Source organism: Ictidomys tridecemlineatus, chromosome 2 (genome assembly GCF_052094955.1).
Source record: "Ictidomys tridecemlineatus isolate mIctTri1 chromosome 2, mIctTri1.hap1, whole genome shotgun sequence".
NCBI lineage: Eukaryota > Metazoa > Chordata > Mammalia > Rodentia > Sciuridae > Ictidomys > Ictidomys tridecemlineatus.
The window spans coordinates 191,795,851-191,822,960 of record NC_135478.1 but is presented as its reverse complement, the minus strand read 5'-3'; the positions used below and the strand labels follow the sequence as shown (position 1 = coordinate 191,822,960).

The following is a 27,110-nucleotide window of genomic DNA, read 5'->3' as shown; positions in this document are numbered from 1 at the left end:
ATTAATAGACAAAATAGGTAGAAGCCAGACAGATTACTTATAAAATCCTTCTATGAAAAGGGCCAGCATGAAGCTTTGAGACTGCATTTGGGGTAGGCTGAAAAACGGTTCCCCAAGGCTGTCACATTATCTTCTTCAAAACTTGGGAATTGTACCCTAGTATGGAAAAAGGAAGTTTTCAGAAGTTAATATTCCTGAATATATATATATATATATATATATATATATATATATATGACTTTCACAACTCAACAACAGCAACAAAAAGCTATGAAAAAAAGAGACAAAGGACTGTAATAGACATCTCTCAATGATATCCAAAGGATGAAGAATCATATGAAAATATTCTCCACATTGCTAATCATTAGAGAAACAAATCAAAACCATAGCGAGATATCAACTCATACCCATTAGCTACTACAAGAAAAAAAAAATTAAACAAATAATGTAATAGGTGCTAGTGTATGTGTGGAGACATTAGAACACTTAAGTGCTAATACTTGGATGGTAAAACGATGTAACTGTATGGAAAATAATATGCAGATGCCTCAAAAAAATAAAAATAGAACTATCATATATGAACCAGAAATCCCACTTGTATATATATATCCAGAAAAATCAAAGGCAGAGTCTGGAAAAAATACTTTCAACTGATGTTCATAGCAGTATTATTCTCAATATCCAAGACACAGAATCAACTTCAACATTTATTGATGGATGAATAAATAAAGAAAATGTGATAAATAAAGAAAATGTGATATATATATCACACACACACACACACGCACACACACACACACACACACACACACACACACACACACACTGGAATATTATTCATCCTTAAAAAGAAAGTAAATCCAGGCTCATGGTACAATATGAATGGACCTTGAGGCGTATCTAAGTGCAATAAACACATAACAAAAGATAACTAATGTATGATTTTACTTACAAAACATATCTAAAGCAGTTAAATTCTTTGCAGGAGTACGTAGGATGGTGGTTTTCAGGGACTGTCAGAAGGTAGGGTTAAACTCTGTTTAATTGTTACAGAGTTTTAAACTGGCAAGATGAAAAAGTTCATGAGATTCATGTCACAGCAATGTGAATATACTTGACACTACTGAACTTTACACTTAAAATGGTTAAGATGGTAAATTTTATGTTATGCCTTTTTAACAATCATTCTTTAAAAGGAACACTGCAGCTATGATTAAGTTAAGGATCTTTAAATAGGCGAGCATCCTGGATTTTCTGAGTGCACTCAACTTGAATCACAACAATTCTAACTACACGGGCACAGGAGACCATAATTAGTAGAAGATGTGACAACAGAAGCAAAATATTGGAATAAAATGGACATAGCTAAAGAATGCATATGGCTTCTAGGAGCCAGAAGAAGGGATTATTTCCTGAAATCTCCAGAATAAACTAACTCTGTTGATACTTTAACTTAAGCCCCTTAAGTCTCATTTAGAACATTTCACTTCCAGGAGTCAGAATTTCAGAATAGAGAGGTAAATGTATCTTGCTTTCAGCAGTATGTTTGTGATAATTTGTTAGCAACAGAAAACCAAGGTGGTGTTTAAAAGTTCTGTGGAAAAGTAGTGATGGGCCTTTTGGTGCATACTTGGTGGCTCTAGTTTAGAGAAGGTAGACCAAATATTCTTTGATATATAATGGAAAAGAGCCAGTTGAAAGTAAGTTATTAATGACTTCCTCTTTGTTGCCCAGAGGAATAAAGGTTGGGTTAGAAAATGGTGGATTCCTCCACTCCCTGTTACCTACAGACCTCTGCAACATATTAGGATTTCCAAATATCATACCAAACATCTAAAACTACCATGCTCTTATAGAAAGACATAGAACTCCTCCCTTTCCATAAATATAATCACCTAGACTGCTTGAAATATGATTTAATTGTGCTAAATCAAGCAGAATTATTTTATGTGACTATCATGTGACCATATTTATACTAATAGTCTGAAAGTTATGACAACTGTGCACTGTCTTCCATCAATTGATAAATAAACCCAGAGGGAAAAAATATGTTAACTCAAATAGTTTGTTATTAGTCTGTGTTAAATTTCAATAGGAACAATTCAACTGTCTATTTACATATAAATCTTCAATCTGAGAAACATTATAGGGAACTGGATATAGTTTGATTTGTAATGCTACCATTAACTCTGAATCATATATACTAATATAATTAGTAAATAGATTTTATATACCTGTCCAATTGTTGCCTTAACAACCATGTGTTGAGAGTATTTTATTTTTTAAATATAATGTTTTATTTTATGGTGGTAATTAATATTCATAGTTTTAGTAATGAAAATAGTAGACAAGAAAGGACAAAGGGTAAATACATTTGTTGCATAGATCCCTATGTTTGTAAAATAAAGATCACATTTCAGTTATTAATGAATATTGATTCTCACCTCAATAGATTTATTCTATTTTATCTTACTTTCATATTATAGAGTAGCAGTTGCCTTTTTTCTACCACCAAGAAAGAATAACCCTCAAAAACAGAAGTATACCAGTGAGCCAGTGATGTAAATCATTTGCTAAGAAAGATGAAATATAATAATAATTACAGAGAAAAGCATATATATGCCATTTTTAAAACTGTGGGACATTTCAGTTCCTTGAATACGTGATTCAAGATTTTCCCTTTCACTATTTAATAATTCTCTTTCTAACTGTATTTGCACATTGATCCCTAATTTTTTTCTCCTTTGCTATGTTTAGCTTCGTTGGGAGATACACATTTATCAGTATTTTGAATAATATAGAATGTTGGATTAATATGGCTCCTGTTAAGAAACAAAAGGCAAAACATAGTGAAGGGTGATTCTTTTGAGACAGCATTCACACACACACGTGTGTGTGTGTGTGTGTGTGTGTGTGTGTTTGTGTGTGTGTATAGCTTTTAAACCATACATTTCATAAAACACTTGCTTTTAAGTGTTAGATTTATTAAAGCTCCTTGTATAAATTTGCATAGTTTCATATTCTAATAGTAACTGTTATTTTACTCTTACTGGTCTTATCTAAAATATACCTAGCACTCTCACTAGAAAAAGTAATCTTATCTCTTAATAATACGACAAAATATTATAGGAACTTATAGGAAGGTGTACATGATGTATGTCAGCCCCCTTCTTAATGATTCCAAAATATGATTTCTTAGTCTACACATTCTTGAGATAAATTTGATAGGCAGATTATTTCTCTTTAGGTGCTGAAGGTTAGAAATTTTATTTCAGAGCATTCATTTCAATCAGATTTTCCTCTATCAAAAGTATTTATAGCTCTTGCAGATTTCAACATGTAATGTTTTGTTTTTAGGCTTAGAAATTAATATTTCCTACCTCTGCATAGAAATCATACTTAAATGCAGTGAGGAATGTGAGTCTGACAGTTTTATTCTCAAAATAAAATGTTTCTATCATAGAGTATATTTCTGTGCAATAATTGCAAAATATCTAAACAAATGTATCATACACACATGCAGTATTCTTTGAGAGCCTTTTACATTGTAGGCACTGGTAATAGCATGACTGGGAGAGCTGATATTCCAGTAGGAAAAAGATAGAAAATAATCTTGTAAGAAACAAATGATTTCTTCTGGTACTCAGGTATGCTCTACTGAGGACCAATATCCTGGTGTAAAGGAGTGGGATGTTACTTATGGTGGGGTGCTGTCAAGTCTTTCTTTGAGGAGGTGAAAGGTGTCTTTTGACCTCACATATCAGGAGATCTGGTAGGATGGTCTAGCATTTTTATTTTTGAGGAAATGAGTTTCTCAATCAAAAGAAGAGATTCATATTTTTTAAGAATTTCATCTTAAGGAAGGAGAATAGTGGAGGGGAGGGGAGGGAAAGGAGGGATGGGGACTGAAAGGTAGTAAATCAAATTTCATGCATGAATGACTTTGTCAAAATGAAGCCAACTACTATGATTAACTATAAGGCTCTAATAATAAAAAAGTATGAATTTCATCTTACTAGGTTTGTCCAGGCTCTTGCACTGAGCAAGATTTCTAGGACAAACTGGATATCAATTATTTTTTTTTTAAGAAAATGAAAAGCAGAATGCAACAACACTCTGCATCCTCATAAAAGGTATGCAACTCACAAGCAACTGCCTTATTTGGAAATCTAGGATCCCCAAAACAAATCTTGGTAACAGAAGTGAAGTCACTGTGCACTCCAGAAAGATTAAATAATGGTGTCCTACTATGAATGGAGAAAAACATCAGCATTCATTCAGTGTCTGTTGGAATTTGCCCAGTAGTTTGGCTTTAACTTTTCTAGCTAACAAGTTTTATTCAAATTTGGTCCAACATTGTACAATCAGTGAGGTATTCAGGGTAGTTTTTAGCTATTAATGGAAATTATCACAAACAGGGCTGCAGATGAGTGGGTGACATCACTCTGGAGCGCACACCATGCTGTGGGTTTATACTACAGCAATTAATCCAGCATTGGGAGGTACAGAAACTTAGGTCTTTGCGTCATCCTTCACTCAAAATCATTCCTTATTTAGCTCATTTGGGAAGCTGTGTCAACTGCCTGAAAATAAAGGACCACAGATAAAAGCTTCCACTTCCTGCAGGGGAGAGGCAATTATCCTTTATTTGGTTTTCAATTTTCCTTGTAGATATGCCAAAAGACAAAGTGTTAGTGTGAATGTAGGGCTTTTAGAACTATTTTTTCTCACTACATGAGTAAAGGATATCTTAAGGATATAATTTCCCAGGATGGCTAAGTACCTAACAAGTGTTACCTTTCCATGGCTAGGAATCCATGACAAGGAACTGTTTTAAGAAGGAATAAAGTCTTCCAGTCACTAGACTGATGGCCTATCTTTGTGATTACACAAGACTGATTGCTTGTGCTTGTTTTGCATGTTAAAGATTGAAAGACTTACTGTTTTCCTTTGGAAAGCTGGGTTCCAAATCTGTTAAAGAGGTTCTGCTTCCTCATGTTTTGTTCTATATGGATATATTTTACTCTGTGTTGTCCCACACCAAAATGCTGAAGCATGACTACATGAATGTACAGTAGCGCAGGCAATGTATTCATCCCCACTGATATTCCTGGGGAGTGGCCAGCAGAGGGGAATCCAGAGTAAAACACACAGAATTTTGAATCAGATCCTAAGTCATAACTCTGCAGGTATCTAACAAGCTTTATATATCCTTGAGACTACTTTTAAATTGTGGTAAAAATCATCTCCTTAACTATTTTTAAATGTACAATTCAGTAGTGTTAAATATATTCCTGTTGTGATGCCGTAGATCTCCAGAACTTTTGCATCTTGCAAAATTGAAACTTCATAACCATTAAACAACTCTTTATTTTTTCTTACTCAGCTGCTGAAAAACACCATTCCACTTTCTGTTTCCGAGGATTGAGCACTGTTGGCAAATAACTGGAATCATTCAGTATTTGTCTTTTTGAGGTTTATTTCACTTAAAATAATGTCCTTGAAGATTCACATGTTGTAGAATGTTATAAGAGTTTCTTTATCTAAAGCTGATTATTAGATTTGGAAATTATGCTTTAGTAGAAATATTGACCAAAGTTTCATGAAATCTGGGTTCCAATTTAGCTCTGCTTTAATTTTATGACTTCATACAAATCAACCATTTTCCCTGAGGCCATAGCATACTCCCTGTAAAATCATATCTGTCTTAAGTACTAGACAGGATTTTTGAGAGGTAAAAGAGGCAGATTCATTTCTCAGAGATATCTCAGTATTTCTTGGATCCCAGGTGATCAACTACTCTTACAAGTTCTGAGTTCCCTCAGAACTGAGTTTCTCTTCTGGGAAAAGGTCTGTGGAAGCTGGAATCTCACCAAGCCTCAGTCTCTTAACCTATAATATCAATTGAGGTTAAACTAGATACCTGAAATCATTGAACTTTAAAGCCACAAATTAGTAAAAATTTCTACTGAAAAACAAACATTTTATGTCTTCTTCAATATTATTTTCATATTTTAAAATCAAGATGCTGTGTAATTTTAGAACATGCTCCCCTTTCCCTGTCAGTCTGATGAAAACATAGACACTTAACATCACATACTCTAAAATTCCTGCACAATGGAGCAGGGTAAGCACTTAGATCCATTGGGGAATTTGATGATTTGACCTTTTGAACTGAGGTAATTTTCCATTGCATTTGTTCTTCTGGCATTTGTCGAGTCTGGGCAAACGTAAGGCTGGCCTTGCTGCTTGGGACTTTCGGTGGTATAACTATCAAGATGACAGAAGACTTATCAATAGGTGGAAAGAGATCTATATTTTGAAGGACTCAGATAATAAATACACATTACAAGTAAAAATTATATTCATTTTTGTTTAAATTGGAAAAAAATATAAAGCAATTATAGCAAACTTCCAAGGTCTCAGAATTTCACTGCCTGGTTAAACATCTGATTATTAAATGACTGAGCAATGGGAGGCAAGCACTAGGAAGATAAGAGTTTGCTGAATTCTCCTCATCCTTAACCCAGGATGCCACATGGCTTAATTTCCTTGTCACAGGATTAACCCCAGGCTTGTGTTGGAGATGGGGTAGATAAAGGGAATGTACCATGGTAAACATGGCAGAATAGTTGTAGCTTTCTGATTAAAGTTAGATATTTTATTAGGTGAATGACTAACATCTCAGTTAAATTCAATTAGTAGATGCTGTAATCCCAGTGGCTTAGGAGGCTGAGGCAGGAGGATTGAGAGTCCAAAGCCAGCTTCAGCAAAATTGAGGCACTAAGGAACTCAGTGAGATCCTGGCTCAGTGGTCAAGTGCCCCTCAGTTCAATCCCCGGTACCCTTCCAAAAAATTCAACTAGTAAACTTTAATTTCTCAAAGACAAAGTTTAAAATACAACCATCTTAGAATTACTTATTAATTTACAAGTATATAGGGTTTGAACTCAATAATATTATTTTTTTCCATATTTTATATAGGTGCAATATAGTTGTACCTAATAGTTGATCCATTTTGAGTTGATTTTTGTATAGGGTAAGAGATAAGGGTACAGCTTATTCTCTTACACATGAATTTCTTATTACATATTTCTACATACACACAATATGACAATATAGTTTGGACAATATCATTCCCCAGTATTCCCCCTTTCTCTTCTCTCATCCCACTTCCTTGTCTCTTCCTGTGAATCTACTGAGCTCCCTTTAATTTTCATAAGATCCCCTAATCTTTCTTTTCCTTTATCCTCTGTAGTTTCCACATGTGAGAAAAAAACATACAATCCTTGACCTTCTAAATTCGACTTATCTCATTTAACACAGTGGTCTCAAGTTCTACCCATTTTCCTGCAAATTACATAATTTCCTCTTTCTTCCTGGCTGAATAAAATTCCAATGTGTATATATACACTATATTTTCTTTACCATTTATCGATTGATGGACACATAGGCTGGTTTTATAGTTTGGCTATTGTCAGTTGCACAACTATAAAAATGGGTATGTATGTATCACTGTAGTAATATGACTTTAATTCCTCAGGATAAATCCCAAGAAGTCATATAGCTGGGTCATATGGTGGTTCCATGCCTAGTCTTTTGAGAAACCTCCATACTGATTTACATACTGGTTGTACTAATCTACAGTTCTGCTAACACTGAAAAAGTGTTCCTTTTATTTTCCATATCCTCTGAAGCATTTATTATTATTTGTATTTTTATTTGTTCTTTTTATATATACATGGCAGTAGAGGTATATTTTGACACATTATACATACATGGAGTATAACTTATTCTAATTAGGATCCCATTCTTGTGGTTGTACATGATGTAGAGTTTCACTGTTGTTTGTATTCTTGATGGCTGCCATTCTTACTGGAGTGAGATGAAATCTCAATAAAGTTTTGGCTTGCATTTTTATAATTAATAATGATATTGAACATTTTTTTCATATATTCATTGGCCATTTATATTTCTTCTTGAGAAGTATACATTTTGTTTATTTATCTAATTATTAATTGTGTTATATTTTTATTTTGGGTGTTAAGATTTTTTAGTTCTTTATATATTCTGGGCATTAATCCTCTGTCAGAAAAGTAGCTAACAAAGACTTTCTCTATTGTGTAGGTTCTCTCTTCACATTCTTGTTTCCTTTGCTGTGCAGAAACTTTTTAATTTGATGCCATCTCATTTATTAAATCTCAGCATTATTTTTTGAACTCCAGGTATTCTACTGAGAAAGATGTAGCCTATGTTGAGCCTACACTTCCTTTTAAGAGTTGCATAGTTATTGGTGTAATCCCTAGGTCTTTGATCCATTTTGAGTCGCTTTTTGTGCAGGGTAACAAGAAGGGTATAGCTTATTCTCCTACACATGAATAACCATTTTACTAGCATCATTTATTAAAAGACTGCCTTTTCTCCAAGTATGTTTTGGGCACATTTATTAAGGATCAGATTATTTATCTGTCTAGGTTTGTCTCTGTGTCTTCTAATCTGTATCATTGGTCTATATGTGCCAGTACCATGCAGTTTTTATTACTATACATACCTCTGTAGTGTAATTTGAAGTCAGGTATTATGATGCCTCCAGCATTGATTTTTTGGCTTAGAATTGTTTTGGTTATTCTGTTTTTTCATTCTTCCAAATCAATTTTAGGACTGTTTTTTTTTATAGCTCTGTGATAAATGTCATTGTATTTTGATGGGGATTGAATTAAATCTGTATATTGCTTTTAGTGGTATGGCCATTTTAATAAATTTATTCTGCCTATCCTTGAACATGAGAGGTCTCTCCATCTGCTGAGATCTTTTTAAATTTCTTTTTTCAATGTTCTATAGTTTTCATTGTAGAGGTCTTTCACCTTCTTGGTCAGATTTATTCCCAGGGTTTGTTGTTTGTTTGTTTTGAGACCATTGTGAGTAGGATTGTTTTCCTAAATTTTTCTCACAGGTTCATTATTGGTATATAGGATAATTATTGATTTTTGTATGTTGATTTTGTAACATCCTACATTACTGAATTTGTTTATTAGTCTTTTAGTGGAGCTTTTGTGGATCTTTTAAGTATTAGATCATATCAAACAGTGATAATTTGACTTCTTCCTTTCCTATTTTTTTATCCTTTTTTTTCCTTTACTTGTTTATGTGATGAATTACATTTATTGATTTGTGTATGTTAAAACATCCTTGCACTCCTGGGATTAAAATTAGATTGGTCATAATCAATACTCGTCTTAACATGTTGCTGAATATTATTTCCTAATATTTTATTAAAGATTTTTACATCTAAATCATCAGAGATACTGATCTACATTTTTTTCTGTTCTTATCTGATTGTGGTGAGTGTGATACTGGCTTCATAGAATAAATTTGGAGGTGTTACATCCCCTTCTGTTTCATAAAATAATTTGAGGAGCATTGATATTAGTTATTCTTATAAGGTCTGGTAGAATTTAGCTGAAAATCCATCTTGTCCTGGATTTTTATTTCTTGGAAGACTTTTTATTATTGCTTCTATTTCATTGATAGTAATTGTTCTGTTTAGTTTTTCTGTGTCCTCTTGATTCAATTTTGGCAGGTTGTATGTGTTTAGAAATTATTTATTTCTTCTTGGTTTTCCAATTTATTGGAGTATAAGTTTTCTAAATAGTCCCTGATTATTTTTTGGATTTCTGTGATGTCTGCAGCGATTTCTCCTTTTTTCATCTCTAATTTTGTTAACTTGGATCTTCTCTGTATTTCTTTTTTTTAATATTTATTTTTTTAGGTGTAGATGGACACAACACAATGCCTTTATTTTTATGTGGTGCTGAGAATTGGACCCGGGTCTCCCCCTTGTTAGGCGAGGGCTCTACCGCTGAGCCACAATCCCAGCCCCTCTTCTCTTTATTTCTTTTGTTTAGTTTGGGTAAGGACTTACAATCTTATTTATCTTTTCAAAGAAACAAATTTTTGTTTCATGGATCCTTTATATTTTTTATTCTCAATTTCCTAGATTTCAGCTCTGATTTTAATCATTTTCTTCCTTTTAATGGTGTTGGAATTGTTTGGTCTTTTTTCCAAAGGCTTTGAGATGTACCTTTTGGTTATTCATTTGGGATCTTTCTGATTTTCTTATTTCAGCATCTATAGCTATAAACTTTCCTCTTAGATCTGCCTTAATAGTGTCCCAGAGGTTCTGTCATGTTGTTACCATTAATCTAATTTTTTTTGAAGGAGAGAGAGAAAGAGAGAGAGAGAGAGAGAGAGAGAGAGAGAGAGAGAGAGAGAGAGAGAAAGAGAGAAAGAAAGAGAAAAAGAGAATATATCATTTTTATTTTTATTTTTTTGTAGATGGACACAACACAATGCCTTTATTTTTTTTATGTGGTTCTGAGAATCGAACCCAGGTCCCACCCGTGCTAAGCGAGCGCTCTACTGCTGAGCCACAATCCCAGCCCTCACTATTCTAATTTGATTCTAAGAATTGTTAAATTTCTCCCCTAATTTCTTTTTACCACTCATTCATTATTGAAAAGTGTATTGTTCAATCTCTCTGTGTTCATATAGTTTCTATAGAGTTTTTTGGTGTTGATTTATAATTACCTTCCATATGATCTGATAAGTGCAAGGGATTTTATTAATATTTTATGTTTGGTAAGAGTTACTTTATGGCCTAAAATGTGGTCTTTGAGAAGTTCCATGAACCACAAAGAAGAGATTATATTCAACTATTAATGGGTGAGATATTCTATAGATGTCTATTAAGTCTATTTAATTTTTAATATTTTTCAGGTCCAAGGAGTCTTTACTGAGTTTATGTCTGAATGACCTATGTATTGTTGAGAGATGTGTCTTGCAATCACCCAGTATTATTTTACTGGGGTCTATCTGAGGCTTTGATTTGAGTAGTGTCTCTTTTATGTAATTGCATGCACCAATATTTGGGGCATAAATATTTACTATCATTATATCTTCTTGTTGAATTTTTCCCTTTAACAGTATGAAGTAACCTACTTTATCTCTTCTTTAATTTTGGCTTGAACTCTGCCTTGTCAGAGCTTCTGCTGATTGTTTTGATCATTTTTGTAATCATTATTTTGAATCCTTTATCTGATATTTCAGTGTTTTCAATATCTTTGGAAGAAGCTGGTGAATTTTGAACTTTAAGAGGCATTGTGTTACCTTATTTTTTCTTATTCTTGTATTCCTCTGCTGGGTTTTATGTACCTGTAGGGATGAATTTCTCTTTGACTGTGTGAGCCTTTTTAGGGTATGACTCACTCTTTCCAAAATGTCCTAGAGTAATCTAGATTGAGCCCTCGTGAGAGGTATGGTATCCACAGCCTTTGATAATTCTCTTGTGTGTGTGTGTGTGTGTGTGTGAGTGTGTGTGTGTGTGTGTGTGTGTGTGTGTGTGTGTGTGTGTGTGTGTTTTCCGGTAGGAGTGAAGTCCTCAGTAGGACCTGAGGGCCAATCACTTGCTGATCCTACTTGGGCACTGGTTATTAGTTTGCTATTCTTTGTTGTAAAATATAGCTGAAGTTCAAGTGTCATTAATTTGTATATGAAGCAAGATGCACTGTCTTTTGGCTGAGTTTATAGTTTAGCAGAAGAGTCTCTACCCTGTGAAATTGTAGTGTCCTCGTAGATTCCCACTGCCTCACTGAGAAACAGTGCTTCCAGTGTTTCTCAAGTTATGGAACAATTTGAAATGCATCTTTCCTCTAAACTGTCAACTTGAATCTATCCTAAAAATGTTTTAAATAAAAGCCTAAAAGAGTAACATTATATGAAGGATGAATTCAATGTTATTGTAAATATATTCATGTGCATCCAGCAAGAATTCTGAAAACAGTGGTATTCATAAAATTTTTAAATATGTTAAAAGACCATCTACTTTACTCATAAGTAATTAATTACTCACTTTCATTCTTTAGTGTTATTAATTGAAAATGCAACTTCTAAAAATCTGGAGTTTTCAGAAAGTATGCTAACAAAAAAGAATTAAATTCAAAGCAAAGAACTTTAAAAGATATATTAGATAAGACATTTTATTATATGTATATAGATAGCCTTATAGATTTTTATTATATGCATATAGATACTCACTATATAGCCTTAGAAATCACGATGCCTAATGCTATTCAATTTTAAGTGATGAGAAGCCTAAATAAAAAATAATTTCAATCAAGTAAAATCTATGTGTATATGATATAAAATGCTTATTTAGAACATAAAGTAAGATATAACCAATTTTATTAATGGAAAGTTAATTTTTTCTTATTCTTTTAAAATGAATATTTAAATAATGTCAGTTTGAAGGGTGACAAATTATTGGCTGACACTAAAGGTTAACATGTTTCAGTCTGATCACAAGAATACTTTATGTAATTCTTGTGAATTCATCCACACATGAGACTGACTAGGCAGTTACAAAGAAGCACTGATGATGGATTCAGCTTTACCTGGGAGCAAATATGGTAACAAGAAACCTCCATAAAAGACATAATGCTTGAACTTAGCTTTGATTGTAATGTAGTGTTCATCTTTTTATCCTATAGGACGTGAGGCCAGCTCAAGGAACAGCAGTGTGATATGTTTGGGGAACCTGACAAGATTTCAATGTGAACACAGAGATGACACAGGTAGGAGTTGGAGAAAGAAGATCCTCTGTGCTTGATATGATCAGAAAGATAGGAGGAGAAAATGAGATCAACTGAAATGCTAGGTCTCAAATCATATTCATTTGCTCTTGAGAACATTTTTGATGGTGATTTCCATGGGTATTTCATATACATGGGTATTATGACTTTTTTAATAAAATGTATGCAAAAGCATCTACAAACCAGGAAATTCTTTGCTAACAAACATTAAGGAAAAATCAAGAGTACTTAAAAAATGATAAAATAATATTATATAAAATATTTTTATAAAAGAATAGAAAAAATAAATTTTAAATATAGAGTAAACTTAATTTAACATTTGGACATTTATGCAATGTTAGAAAAAGGTTTAAAGTATGGCAATTAACATATCCTGTGTTAATCCAGGAAATTTAAAATACATTTTTAAGCCTTTTAATGCTTTATTCAAGTTTGCATGTCCATGTGTATATGAACATCTATGTTTCTGCAAGTGAAATGGGTGAGAGAAATTTTAGTAATAGTCTCTAAAAATGGACATTGACAGATATGTATAAAATCTATACAGTTATAAAATGTAATGGTTATGAAAATAGTATATGAAAATAAATTGGTATGAAAATGCAATGGTTAATTGATTAGACTATAAATAGAAGTATGTAAAGAACTGGATTTATTCAGAAAAAATTAATACAAATAAGTATCTATGAGATGAAGTTGAAAACCAGAGCAATATGCATTATAATCCTATTATTTATTCAGTGATAGCAGATGTAGAAAGGGTTTATTGCTTTTTCTCATTTTCTGGTAATGGAATACAAATTTCAGCACTAGACCCCCTGACACACACACATTTAACAGGTCCTTAACTATTTCCACTTTTCTGAATTGGTCTTCTAAAATTTATCAATTTACTAAGACATGAAGAACCTCTACATTTCTTCCTGTTTTGGTCTGTGTTTCTTTTGGAGATGTCACCAGGAAGATTCATTAATACTGTTGCCCTCTGCCTAGTTCTTGGGTTGTTTCCTATAGCTCCCTGTGAATCACCACTGTGCCAATATCTCTCTGGACTGAAACTGTTCTTTTACAGAGGGAAGATAACCCCCAATAAACGCACATCCATGTGCCATATTCTGTCAAGAAGTTCCCAAACACAAGTCAATTATATTCTCAAGATTCACCACAAGCAAAAATAAACCAGAATCTCAGCACCTTTTTGAACCTCTTTTCTTTTGGGCTTCAATAGGCATCCACTAGGGGTGACCTGGAAGTTCACACACTACTTGATGAGGTCTTGTGAGTTCAACCTTTATGACAATCCAGTTAGGTAGGTAGGATGGATATTATGACTTTTTATAACATCCAGAAACCTAAAACCTGAAAAGCTGCCTTTACTCTGCAAATAAAGATCTGAAGTTGAAATCCCAGTTGTCTGAGCCCAGATCCAGTATATTCTTTCTGTTCAGTCTTCACAAGGATGAAAATATGCCACGTGTCAAATACCATCCTCTAATGCTTAACTGCCATGATTACAGAAGAGCATCTAACCCTTAGCTGAGAGCAGATCCTCCTCACTACCTCATCAAAGCCATGATTACTGTCCCCAGAAAATCCACACATCTGTGGGCAACACCAGACATGCACCCATTTCACATTCTTTTGTAAGTTATAAGGATTCTGAAGATGAATAGAACCCTACACCCTTTTTAAAGGGACAGCTGTCCTGCACTTGCTTATCCTGCCCTGTAGGACCAGGAGGCCAAGAGGTCTTATTCTGTGTGTTTCAGTGCTAGAGCTAATGTATATATCTTTTGATTTCAAAGTTCTTTACCCCTTCAAGGCACATTTTCTTTTAAAATTTTTATAAAAAGTGCATAAAAATGATTGAGTCTATATGATAAAGAAAAATTTAATTTAAACAATCAAGTTATATTTTCCTAAAACCTGTCTTAATAAATTAGAGTTTCTTGTGATATTTAGTTATGAATTGAACCTCCAAGTAATGCCTATACATTTGACTTAATTTTATATATATATATAAAACATGTATATATATATATATGTGTGTGTATATATATATATATATACACACACACACATGTTATTTGATTACTTCAAATTATATAGAGCAGATTTGAGTAAAAACAGTTATTGAAAAGATTTATCAATTTACTAAGTAATAAAGTCCTTTTAGTAACTTAAAAGCATGCCAGCATGAAACAAAATAACTTATCATTTCAGTTAATTGAATGATTTACTATTGTCTCAATATAAATAATTTGTGTGATCATTGCTACACTGGGCATGGTGGTGTGTGCCTGTAATTCTAGAGGCTCAGGAGGCTGAGACAGGAGGATGGTGAGGGAGGCCCTAAGCAACTGAGTGACACATTTTCTCAAAATAAAACATAAAAAGGGCTCAGGATTTGACTCAGTGGTTAAGTGATCCTGGTTTCAATCCCTGGTACCAAACAAAACAAACAAAACCATTGCTAAGGACATTAGTGAAAAGAGGCTCAAACTCTATGGTTCTCAATCTCAGTAGCACTTTTGAGTTACTAGAAGTTTTTAAAAAATGATTTATGCTGTAGCCCTAGTTCCAGGAATTTTGATTCCTGGTATGGAGCCTGTGGAGAGTAATCTGAGTAATGGAATTTTTTTAAAAAATTTCACGATTCTAATTTGCATGTAAGTTTGACAACCACTGTTCTATTACACCAGTTTCCCCCCAAATCAGGCAATTCTCAAAAAGCACAAGAGAGGTATACTCATTGTAATCTATCAAACTGGGACAAGTTAAAATTCTTTTTTGAGGAAAGGAGCAGTATTTGACAAGACGAGAACTGACTAAAGTAATAAATTCAGCCTACCCTTCCAGAAATCAATCTTTTCCCCCTTCTTATAAATCATACACAACACAAACTCTGAACTTAAAAACATACGGATCTATGCTTAGAAAATTACCTTTCTGGCATGCCTGATGAGCCACCCATGATTGTATTTAATCAGAATCATGGAACCCAGCAATAGAAACTCCACCAGAGCTATGTGATAGAGCTCCTTATTCACAAAATCTCACAAAATGTCTTACACACCAGGCTATATTTCTGAATCACAGCTTAATAAATCCAACTAAAAGTGAAAATACATCAACACATCCAAACTTTCAAGGCTAAATTTTTGCCATCATGAACTTTCCATTTTTTCACCATGCCTGGACTGATTTAGAGAGTTGAATAGAGGTGGATGGGGAGAAAGTGAAATCAGTTTTAGAGGAATCCAGGGAATATGGCACTAGCTTATTTTTTAAATGTGTATTTATAACGGTGTCTGTCCTGGGAAAGACTTCCTCTCATATATGCCTTTCAGAAAGTGAAAAAGTAAGGAACTGAACACATATGCAGTTGGGTGAGGGCAATGAAGAATAGATTTAAAAGGGCAATTTCAGATCTGACCCTTTAAACTGATCTTGTGCTTTCTCCTCTACTGCAATTAGTCTAAACAAATGACTAGCAGAAACTTGGTGTTTTATTTTAAGAATGATGGACAACAGATATTCTCCCCTTCCTCATATTGTGGTATAGACAGAGGTTTACAAAACTAACAGAAATGATTTTAAAAAGAATTTAAAAAATCAAAAACTAAAATCACCAGTATAATTATGGAAATGTGTCAACATGCTGCCCCAAACATTCATACCCTGTTACTACAACTGCTAGGGGAGGTGTCACACTCCTGTAATCCCAGAAGCTCAGGAGGCTAAGGCAGGAAGATTAAAAGTTCAAACCCAGCCTCAGCAACTTAGAGAGGCCCTCAGCAACTTCATGAGAACCTGTCTCTAAATAAAGTATCAAAAAGGGTTGAAGATGTGGTTCAGTGGTAAAGCAACTCTGGGTTCAATCTCCAGTACAAAAAAAAAAAAGGGGGAGAGAGAGAGAGAGATAACACGTACCATGCATTTAATGATTTAATGTGCTAGCAAATTCTTAATTAACATGGATTAATTTATATAAACTTCACTAAAGTCCAAAAAGTAGGATCTATGGTTATCTTCATTTTACAAATTATTTCCCAGAAAGGGAAGACAAGGATATATACTCAAACACTCAGTTTCAATTGTGCACATTGTTTACCACAATATCACTCACATACAAAATAATTGGATCCAACTGGGGGGTGACATTCAGGAATCTACATTTCTGGAAGAGTGGCCCAATTATGGCAGGAAATTAAAGGGAGGAATCCCTGGAAAATCTCATTAATATTCCCCCCAAAAGGAGCCTACAAAAGACTGAATTTACAAGGAAAATATGAAAAATGTTCCCCATATTTTAGATAGGGAGTGAGGGCACAGGTTAGAAAATAAGCCAATATTGCAATAGATAAAATAGGATGACAAAAAAAATAGGGGTCACTGCCTTGACCTAGACTGGCAGCAGAGATCAAATAACAGTTCTGACCAGGGAACAAATCCCTGATGTTCCTAAGTAAGAGAGAAAGGGAATTGAGACAGTTACCCAACCCTGGCTGCCAGAACCTCTGACTCTTTCTCACTTCCTCAGCAGTGAAATAAGTAATCCATTAGTGCATTGCATAGGAAAGGCGTCTAATGGTAACCATGTAAATAGGGACTTAATCAAAGAAAATTTGCTTGCATAATTTTAAAGAATCTTTTGGTTTTGCCTCTACTGTTTTTATTTAAAGAATTCTATTGAAGTATAGCAGAAATATAAAAATTTGCATAAATCAAAAGAACAAAACTATCACAAAGTAAAATTTCCATGGAAACATTGCATAGGTGAAGAAATAAAAACATGTGATAGCACCACAGAAATCTTCCTTGGACTCCTTCTTGACTTCGAACAACATAAAATTAGTGTTGTCCATTTTGAGATTTGATATAAATGAAACATGAAATGTATTCTTTTGTGACATGCTTCTTTCACTCAGCAATATCTATGAGGCTCATCCCTATTGTTGCATGTGACAGTGTTTTATTTTCATTTTTATATACTGGTTGTAGTAGATTGCTATAATGGCACCTTCTAGCATCAAGACTTTTTGTGTACAATCCTCTTTGCAATGTGTTATAATTGCTTTTTCTATCAAAGTATAATCTGTTTCTTCACCATTTTGAATCTGGGCTGGGCCGTATGATTGCTTTCACAGACATTGTGATGAAAATTATTCTATCCAAGTTCTAGGGCTTAGTGCTAAGAGCCTTGTAATTTCCTTTTGCTTTCTTGGACAATTTGGCCATTATGTTGTGTAAAAGCCCAATCTAGGTCACTAAAGATAAAATCATTGCAGGATAAGAAAAGAATGGGATAACCAGCCCCATATTTAAAATGCTATCTTGTACCTATAGTTCCAGAGAAGACATGCTATAGCATCAGGGGTGAATTCAGACAAGAGCAGTAGAAGAAATTACCAACTTATAGAATTTTAAGCAATAAATTATGGTTTTAAGTAATTCAGCCTACATTATTTTTTATGCAATAGGCTAGAGATAGAATTTTCCACTTCTGCCATCATGTCAATGTTCAAAATGTTTTGGATTTAAGAAAATTTTGGATTTTGGATTCTTAGGTTAAGGACGCTCATCCTGTACTGACAAGTAGAACTGCTGGATTAATATTAGTAGATGTTGCCAAACTGTCTTCCAAAGTTCTTATAGTTTGGATCTTAAATGTCCCCAAAGACCACTGTGCAAGATTTGTCTCCATGACCCTAGTGGAAGGTGGTAGAAATTTTAAGAGATGAGACCTAGTGGGCAGTCTTCAGGTCACTGAGGACATACCTTTGAAGGGTACTGTGAGACTCTGGTATCTTCTTCCTCTTCCTCTCTTATCTTCCTGGCCATGAGGTGAAAAACTCTGCTCCACTGTATACTTCCTACCATGATGTGCTGCCTCCCTACAGGCCCAAAAGCAATGGGAAAAATTGATCTTGGACAGAGCCTCCCAAACTGTGAGCCAAATAGACCTTTTCTCTTTAAAGATTGATTATCTCAGGTTTTTGGTGGAAAGCTGAATAACACACTATATTCCTATTGGCAATATTAAGTGGGTTCTAATTGCTCCACATCCTCACTAATTCTTGGTAATATCTATTATTTTTATTTTAGTCATTCTGGCATATGGGTAATATTACTTTGATGTAGATTTAATTTGCCATAACCTAAACATCAACTCAGTGCAAACACCCATGAGTTTTCTCTTAGAAACTTGCAGGAACAAGGACTCTCTCTCTCTGTCTTTCTCTCTCTCCCTCTCTCTCTCACACACACACACATGCACAGTAATTCTATTTTGGTCACTTCTCTACATATTGTATTTATTATCGCACAACATTAATATTGTTCCATTTATCCTCCTTTTATTTTTGTTTTATATTTGGTTTTCTTTTGCCTACCATTTTATAATTAAGCTGTGAATTATGTTGTTTTCAATATCATCTTGTACATACTGTATCTCTGGGAACTGTTGGTTCTCTTCCTTCTACTCAATGTAGGAGGAGTTAGTTTCTTTAATGAAGTAGATTTTATCTGACTTACTTTCATTTCTTTGACAGATGTTTGGACATAATTCATTTCCATTAGTATTATATATTATATGTAATACTATATAGTTATAATATTATACAATTATAATAATATATAATTAGTTTTATATATCATTATACAATCTCTGTTTTCTTTTTGGAGCCCTCCAGCTCTTCCATCATATCTCAGCAACTTGGAAATGAAGTATAATTGTGCATGTTCTAGGTGTGCTAGTAGCCACCTCTATTAATTTAAAAATTCTCATTCTACAGCTTCAAAAAATGAAATGACATATACAGACTCTCTTATAGAAAATACAAAAAATTAACAATGTCTGTTTCTCTTTTTTATTCATCATATTTGTTATCATAACCTTAACTGCTTCTTTCTTCTTCTTCTCCGCCCCCCCCCCCCATCTTGGTAACTGGGAATGGAACTCAGGGTCTCACACTAATAGGCTAGTTCTCTTTCACTGAGCCATACCCTAAGCTTTCTTATTAAAAAAAATATTTTCAGATGGGGACTCACTAACTTGCTGAGGCTGGCCTCAATTTTGAGATTCTCCTGGCTCATCCTTGTGAGTAGTTGTGATTACAAGTGTGTGTTTCCAAGTCCGTCTTACAACTGCATTTTTAAAAAAATATTTATTTTTTAGTTTTAGGTGGACACAACATCTTTATTTTATTTTTACGTGGTGCTGAGAATCGAACCAGTGCCTCACGCATGCTAGGTGGGTGTGCTATCACTTGACCACATCCCCAGCCCATTACAACTGCATTTTTATTTGTAAAGAGGTGTATTGCCTCAGTAATTTGGGCTTCACAGGGCAATAAGATAAAAAATAGACAAAATTAATTTGATAAGTTATAATAAATACAATTCATTAAGAGCCTGTATCATACTTATAGCCCTTCAAGCAGAAACTAATTGTAAATATTATAAAAAAATGGCCACATATTAGGCCACAAAGTAAACCTTAATAAATATTTTAAATTGGAAAATATCCTATTGTATCTTCTAATTAGAATGCAATACAACTTAGAAATATTTAACAAAAGAAAGAATAACAGAGGGTGCAGATGCACAGTGGGCCAGGTCCACCCCTTTCCAGGCAGGGTAGACACTTGCCAAAGCCTAGCTCTTGGTGCAAAATCGCCCCTTTAGTTCAGTGGGCTACCCCTGGAGCTGAGATCCAGCCCAGGCTACCACACCATCCCACATGGGTTCCAGGCTCTCAGTAGGCCTGGTTCACACCTCCACAGGTGGGACAGAGACTGCCAGAGCCTAGTCTTTGGCACAAGATCGCCCCTTACTACCAGCAGACTACTGTAGGACATCAAGCCTAGAGGCCCAGATCCACCAACTCAACTTACACAGGTCCCAGATCCAAGATGTAGTAGGATCCATTGAGGGACACCAGCAGGGTCTGGAAGCCCAACAATCAAGGTGAGGTACAGACAATCTGCACAGGTACTACAAGAATATAGGGAAGAAACTGTAATATCTCAGATCCACACTGCAAGAAAGGAAGTCACATAAACAACATGAAAAAACAAGGGAAGAAAGTGTCCCAAACTAACCAGGATCCTATAATAACAGAACCCATGGACATGAAGTTGATGAAATGTCAGAGAAGACATTTTTAAGGTTTATAATTTAAATGTTCTGTGAATTAACGAATGACCTAAATGTGTAAATATAGGCAAAAATTGACCACTCCAACAATGAGATAAGAGAGCAAATACAGGTAGCAAAAGATTACTTCAAGAGAGAGACAGAGACTCTCTCTCTCTCAAAAAAAAAAAAAAGCCAGAATCCTTGAAATGAAGGAAATAAATCAAACAAAAAAACTCAATAGAAAGCATAACCAACAGACAGATCACTTGGAAGAAGAACATCAGATAATGAAGACAAGGTATACAACCTGGCAATTAAAGTTCATCACACAGTAAAGATAGTAAGAAACCATAAACAGAACATCCAAGAATTATGAGATAGCATCAATAGACCAAATCTAAGAGTTATTGGGAAAGAGGAAGGCACAGAGTTCCAAACCAAAGGAAAGCACAATCTCTTCAATGAGATAATATCAGAAAATTTCCCAAGCATAAAGAACAAATTGGAAAACCAAATATAAGAGGCTTACAGGACACCAAATGAACAAAATTACAACAGATTTACACAAAGGCACATTATAATGAAAATGCCTAGCATACAGAATAAGGATAAAATATTTTTTTTTAGAGAGAGAGAGACAGACAGAGAGAGAGAGAATTTTTTAATATTTATTTTTTAGTTTTTGGCGGACACAACATCTTTGTTTGTATGTGGTGCTGAGGATCGAACCCGGGCTGCACACATGCCAGGTGAGCACGCTACTGCTTGAGCCACATCCCCAGCCCCAGAATAAGGATAAAATCTTAAAAGCTGCAAGAGAGCGGGAATCTGGTCACATATAGGGGGAGACCAGTTCATATATCAACAGATTTTTCAACGCAGACCCTCAAAGCCAGGAGATCATGGAACAACATACACCAAGCTGTGAAAGAAAATGGATGCCAACCAAGAATCTTATATCCAACAAAACTAATTTTTAGATTTGATGATGAAATAAAAGCCTTCCATGATGAACAAAAGTTAAAATAATTTACAACTAGAAAGCCTGTACTACAGAACATCCTCAGCAAAATATTCCAAGAAGAGGAAATGAAAGGCAATGATGAAAATTAGCAGAGGGAGGGATTACACTAAAGGAAAATCTAATCAGAGGAGAAACCAAGTCATGTTAATTACCAAAAATAAACAAAAATGGCTTGGAATACAAATCATATCTCAATAATAACCCTGAATGTTAATGACCTAAATTCTCCAATCAGAAGACATAGACTAGCAGATTGGATCAAAAAAAGAAAGACCCAACAATATCTGCCTCCAAGAGACTCATGTCATAGAAAAAGACATTTACAGACTGATGGTTAAGGGTTGGGAAAAATCATACCACTCACACAGACTGCAGAAGCAAGCAGGGGTTTCCATCCTCATATCATATAAAGTAGACTTCAAACTAATGTCAATCAAAAATGATAAAGAAGGACACTACGTACTGCTCAAGGGTACCGTACACCAATAAGACTTAAGAATTATAAATAAATATGCCCCAATGGAGCATCTGTGTTTATCAAACAAACTCTTCTCAACTTTAAGAGTCAAATAGACCACAATACAATAACTTTAACACACCTCTTTCATCACTGGATAGATCTTCCAAACAAAAGCTGAACAAAGAAACTATAGAACTCAATAATACAATCAATAACTTAGACTTAACTGACATATATAGAATATTTCAACTTTCGATGAGAGAATATACTTTCTTCTTAGAAACACATACATCTTCTCTAAAATAGACCATATACTGTGCCACAAAGCAACTCTTAACAAATATAAAAAAGTAGAGATACTACCCTGCATTCTATCAGATCATAATGGAATGAAATTAGAAATCAATGATAAAAGTAAGAGATAAAATCCACTCAAACACCTGGAGACTAAATAATATGTTACTGAATAAACAATGGGTTGCATAAGACATCTAGGATAGATTAAAACGTTTTTAGAGGTGACTAGAACACAGATACAATATATCAAAATCTCTGGGACACTATGAAAGCAGTTATAAGAGGAAAGTTCATTGCATGGAGTTCATTCCTTAAAGAAGAAAAAGTCAACAAATAAATGACTTAACACTACATCTCAAAGCCCTAGAAAAAGAACAAATCAAAACCAAAAGCATCAGAAGACAGGAAATAATTAAAATCAGAGCTGAAATCAATGAAATTGAAACAAATGAAACAATTGAAAAAACTGACAGAACAAAAAGTTGGGTCTCTGAAAAAGAAAACAAAAAACCATGCTAAAGAAAAGAAGGAGAGGGAAAACTCAAATCATTAACATATGTGATGAAAAAGGAAATATCACACTTCAGAAATACAGAAGATAATTAGAAATTATTTTGAAAACCTGTATTCCAATAAAATATAAAATATAAAAGGCATTGACAATTTTCTAGAGTTATATAGTTTGCCCAGATTGAATCAGGATGATATAAACAATTTAAACAGATCAATTTCATGTGATGAAATAGCAAACACCATCAAAAGTCTACCAACCAAGAAAAGCTCAGGACCAGACAGATACACAGCCAAGTTCTACAAGACCTTAAAAAAAAAGAACTAATACCAATACTCTCCAATTTATTTCAGGAAATAGAAAAAGAGGCAGCACTTCCAGACTCATTCTGTGAGGTCAACATTACTCTGATTCCAAAACCAGGCAAAGGCACATCAAAAAAAGAAAACTTCAGACCAATATCTCTAATGAACATAGATGCAAAAATTCTCAATAAAATTCTGGCAAATCAAATACAAAAATGCATCAAAAAGATCATGCACCACAATCAAGTGGGATTCATCCCAGGGATGCTAGATTGGTTCAACATATGAAAATCAATAAATGTAATTCATCACATCAATAGACTTAAATATAAAAATTATATGAATATCTCAACAGATGCAGAAGAAGCATTTAACAAAATACAGCACCCTTAATAGTAAAAACACTAGAAAAACTAGAGATAACAGGAACATATCTCAATATCTTAAAGGCTATCTATGCAAAGGCCCAGGCCAACATCATTTTAAATGGAGAAAAATTGAAGGCATTCCCTCTAAAAACTGGAACAAGACAGGGATTCGCTCTTTCACCACTTCTATTTAACATGGTTCTTGAAACACTGGCCAAAACAATTAGACCAGAAGAAAGAAATTAAAAGGATACACACAGGAAAAGAAGAACTCAAATTGGCATTATTTGCTGATGATATGATTCTATACCTGGAAGACCCTAAAAGTTCCACCAGAAAACTCCTAGAACTAGTAAATGAATTCAGCAAAGTAGCAGTATATAAACCAACACCCATGAATCAGAGGCATTTCTGTATATCACTGACAAATCCTCAGAATGGAAAATGAGGAAAACTACCTCATTTTCAATATCCTCAAAAAAAAAAGTTGGGAATCAACTTAATGAAAGAGGTGAAAGATCTATATAATGAAAATTACAGAACCCTAAAGAAAGAAACCAAAGAAGACGTTAGAAGATGGAAAGATCTACCTTGCTCTTGGATAGGCAAAATTAGTATTGTCAAAATGACCATACTTCCAAAAGTACTATATAGATTTAATGCAATTCTGATCAAAATTCCAATGACATTCCTCATAGAAATAGAAAAAGCAATCATGAAATTCATCTGGAAAAATAAGAGACCCAGAATAGCTAGAGCAATCCTTAGCAAGAAGAGTGAAGCATGTGGCATCACTATACTATACTTTAAAATATACTACAGAGCAATAGTAACAAAAACAGCATGGCATTGGCACCAAAACAGACTGGTAGACCAGTGGTACAGAATAGAGGACACAGAAAGTAACCCACAAAACTACAATTATATTATATTAGACAAAGGTGCTAAGAACATGCATTGGAGAAAAGATAGCCTCTTCAACAAATGGTGCTGGGTAAACTGGAAATCCATATGCAACAAAGTGAAATTAAACCCCTATCTCTCACCATGCACAAAACTCAACTCAAAATGGATCACAGACTTAGGAATACAATCAGAGACCCTGCATCCAATAGAAGAAAAAGTAGGCCCTAACCTCCATCATATGGGATTAGGCCCCAACTTCCTTAATAAGACTCCTGTGGCACAAGAATTAAAACCAAGAATCAATAAATGGGATGGACTCAAACTAAAAAGTTTCCTCTCAGTGAGAGAAACAATCTGTGAGATGAATAGTTAGCCTCCATCTTGGGAGCAAATCTTCACCCCTCACACATCAGGTAGAGCACTAATTACTAGGGTATATAAATAACTCAAAAAGCTAAACACCAAAAAAATAAATAACCCAATCAATAAATGGGCCAAAGACCTGAAGAGACACTTCTCAGAAGATGATGTACAATCAATCAACAATACATGAAAAAGTGTTCATCATCACTAGCAATTAGAGAAATGCGAATCAAAATCAGTCTAAGATTTCATCTCACTCCAGTCAGAATGGCAGCTATTATGCATACAAACAACAAAAATTGTTGGCGAGGGTGCAGGGAAAAAGGTACACTCATACACTGCTGGTGGGACTGCAAATTGGTGCAGCCAATATGGAAAGCAGTATGGAGATTTCTTGGAAAATTGGGAATGGAACCACCAATTGACTGTCCCTCTCCTTGGTCTATACCCAAAAGTCTTAAAAACAGCACACTACAGGGACACAGCCACATCAATGTTTATAGCAACACAATTCACAATAGCTAAACTGTGGAACCAACCTAGATGCCCTTCAATAGATAAATGGTTAAAAAAAGTGTGGCATATATACACAATGGAATATCAATCAGCAATAAAAGAGAATAAAATCTTGGAGTTTGCAGGTAAATGGAGGAGTTAGAGAAGATAATGCTAAGGTGAAGTTAGCCAATCCCCAAAAAACCCAATGCTAAATATTTTCTTTGATATAAGGAAGCTGATTCATAATGGGATAGGGAGAGGGAGCATGGGAGAAATAAATGAACTGTAGATAGTTGGAGGGGAAGGGAGCAGGCATGGGGCAATTAATGATAGTGGAATGTGATGGTTATTATTATCCAAAGTAGAGGTATGAAAACATAAATTGGTGTGAATATACTGTGTATGAAACCAGAGATATGAAAATTGTGCTCTATGAAAGGAAAGTGACCACAACACTCAGAGCAACCAAGAGATCTTTATTGCAGCAGTGCAACAGAGGAGAAAAAAGAGAGAGAGAGAGGGGGGAAAGAGAAGAGAAGAGGAGAGATGGAGAGGAAGTGAGTAAGAGCAAGAGAGAGAGAGAGAAAGAGAGTGAGAGCAAGAGAGAAGAGGGGCCCAGCAGGAGAGAAGTTTTATAGCTCAAATCTAATGGGGTCTCTGGGTCTGCAAGCTGCCTTGTTGGCACACAAGGCGGTTAAGTGCTTGGCCTTGAATGGTGGGTTGAGTGTTTAGCCTTGAGCAGGGGCTTGGGCATTTGGGCTTGAAGCAAACAGGTGATAAAGAACCAGACAGAGGGTTTGAGTGGCCAGGTCATCCTGCAGCTAACTTTGTTTGGCATGCCCTGCAGACAACTTATTCAGCCTGTCCTGCACCTAACATTCCTCCCTTTTTGTTTTTCTAAGTGACATGGGGGATGTCATAGTAAAGTCCTTTAGCTACTTCCTGCTTAATGGTGGGTGACATGGAACCTAGAAGGGAAAGTGGAGGAATGTTTGGGGGACAGGTCTGAGAACACCAGGGCAGCCAGAAATAATACTCAGTGGTTATCGACAACTACTTTGGTAGGGGTAAAGTCCATAAAAGTTTCTTGAAGCCACAAGTCATCGATGGTATCAAACTAGTCCTGGACGGAGGAGATTCTTGGTATCAGCCACTGGTCCTGTAGCAGGGTCTCTAGGAAGTATTGAAGGTGGCTTAGTTGAATCCAGTAATGTTAAGGGTGACAGCCTGATTGCAGCCAGTGGAAGGACAATCGCCTTGACCCATAAACTGAGAGTGGGTGGTGTCATCCTGGTGCCATGTCGCTTGGGTGTAGAAGGGACATCTGTGTTTTGAGATAAAAACTGAGGATTGGGGTTGGTGGGGCATGTGGAGGCTCCAAGTGATGTTGAGGCCTTTGGAGAATAGAACAACCTGAGAAGTGAGGGCTGGACTGTTGTCTGACTGGATGGAAGCGGGAAGTCTGAATCTGGGAATGATCCCCTCAATGAGGATGGAGGCAATGGTGTCAGCAATTCCCTTGGATGTAGGGAAGGCATCTACCCAACCTGAAAAAGTATCAACCAAAGTACGTACGTAGTGAAGCTTTT

At 34.9% G+C, this 27,110-nt stretch overlaps 1 long non-coding RNA gene across 1 annotated transcript in view; it reads left to right on the top strand.

Annotated features, from left to right (window-relative positions):
- Positions 1 to 27,110, top strand: part of LOC120891862 (uncharacterized) — a 284,577-nt gene that overhangs the window by 112,328 nt on the left and 145,139 nt on the right. The window contains exon 4 of the long non-coding RNA XR_013435271.1: positions 12,546 to 12,629. This is a non-coding gene — a long non-coding RNA (uncharacterized LOC120891862). The remainder of the gene's footprint in view (positions 1 to 12,545; positions 12,630 to 27,110) is intronic.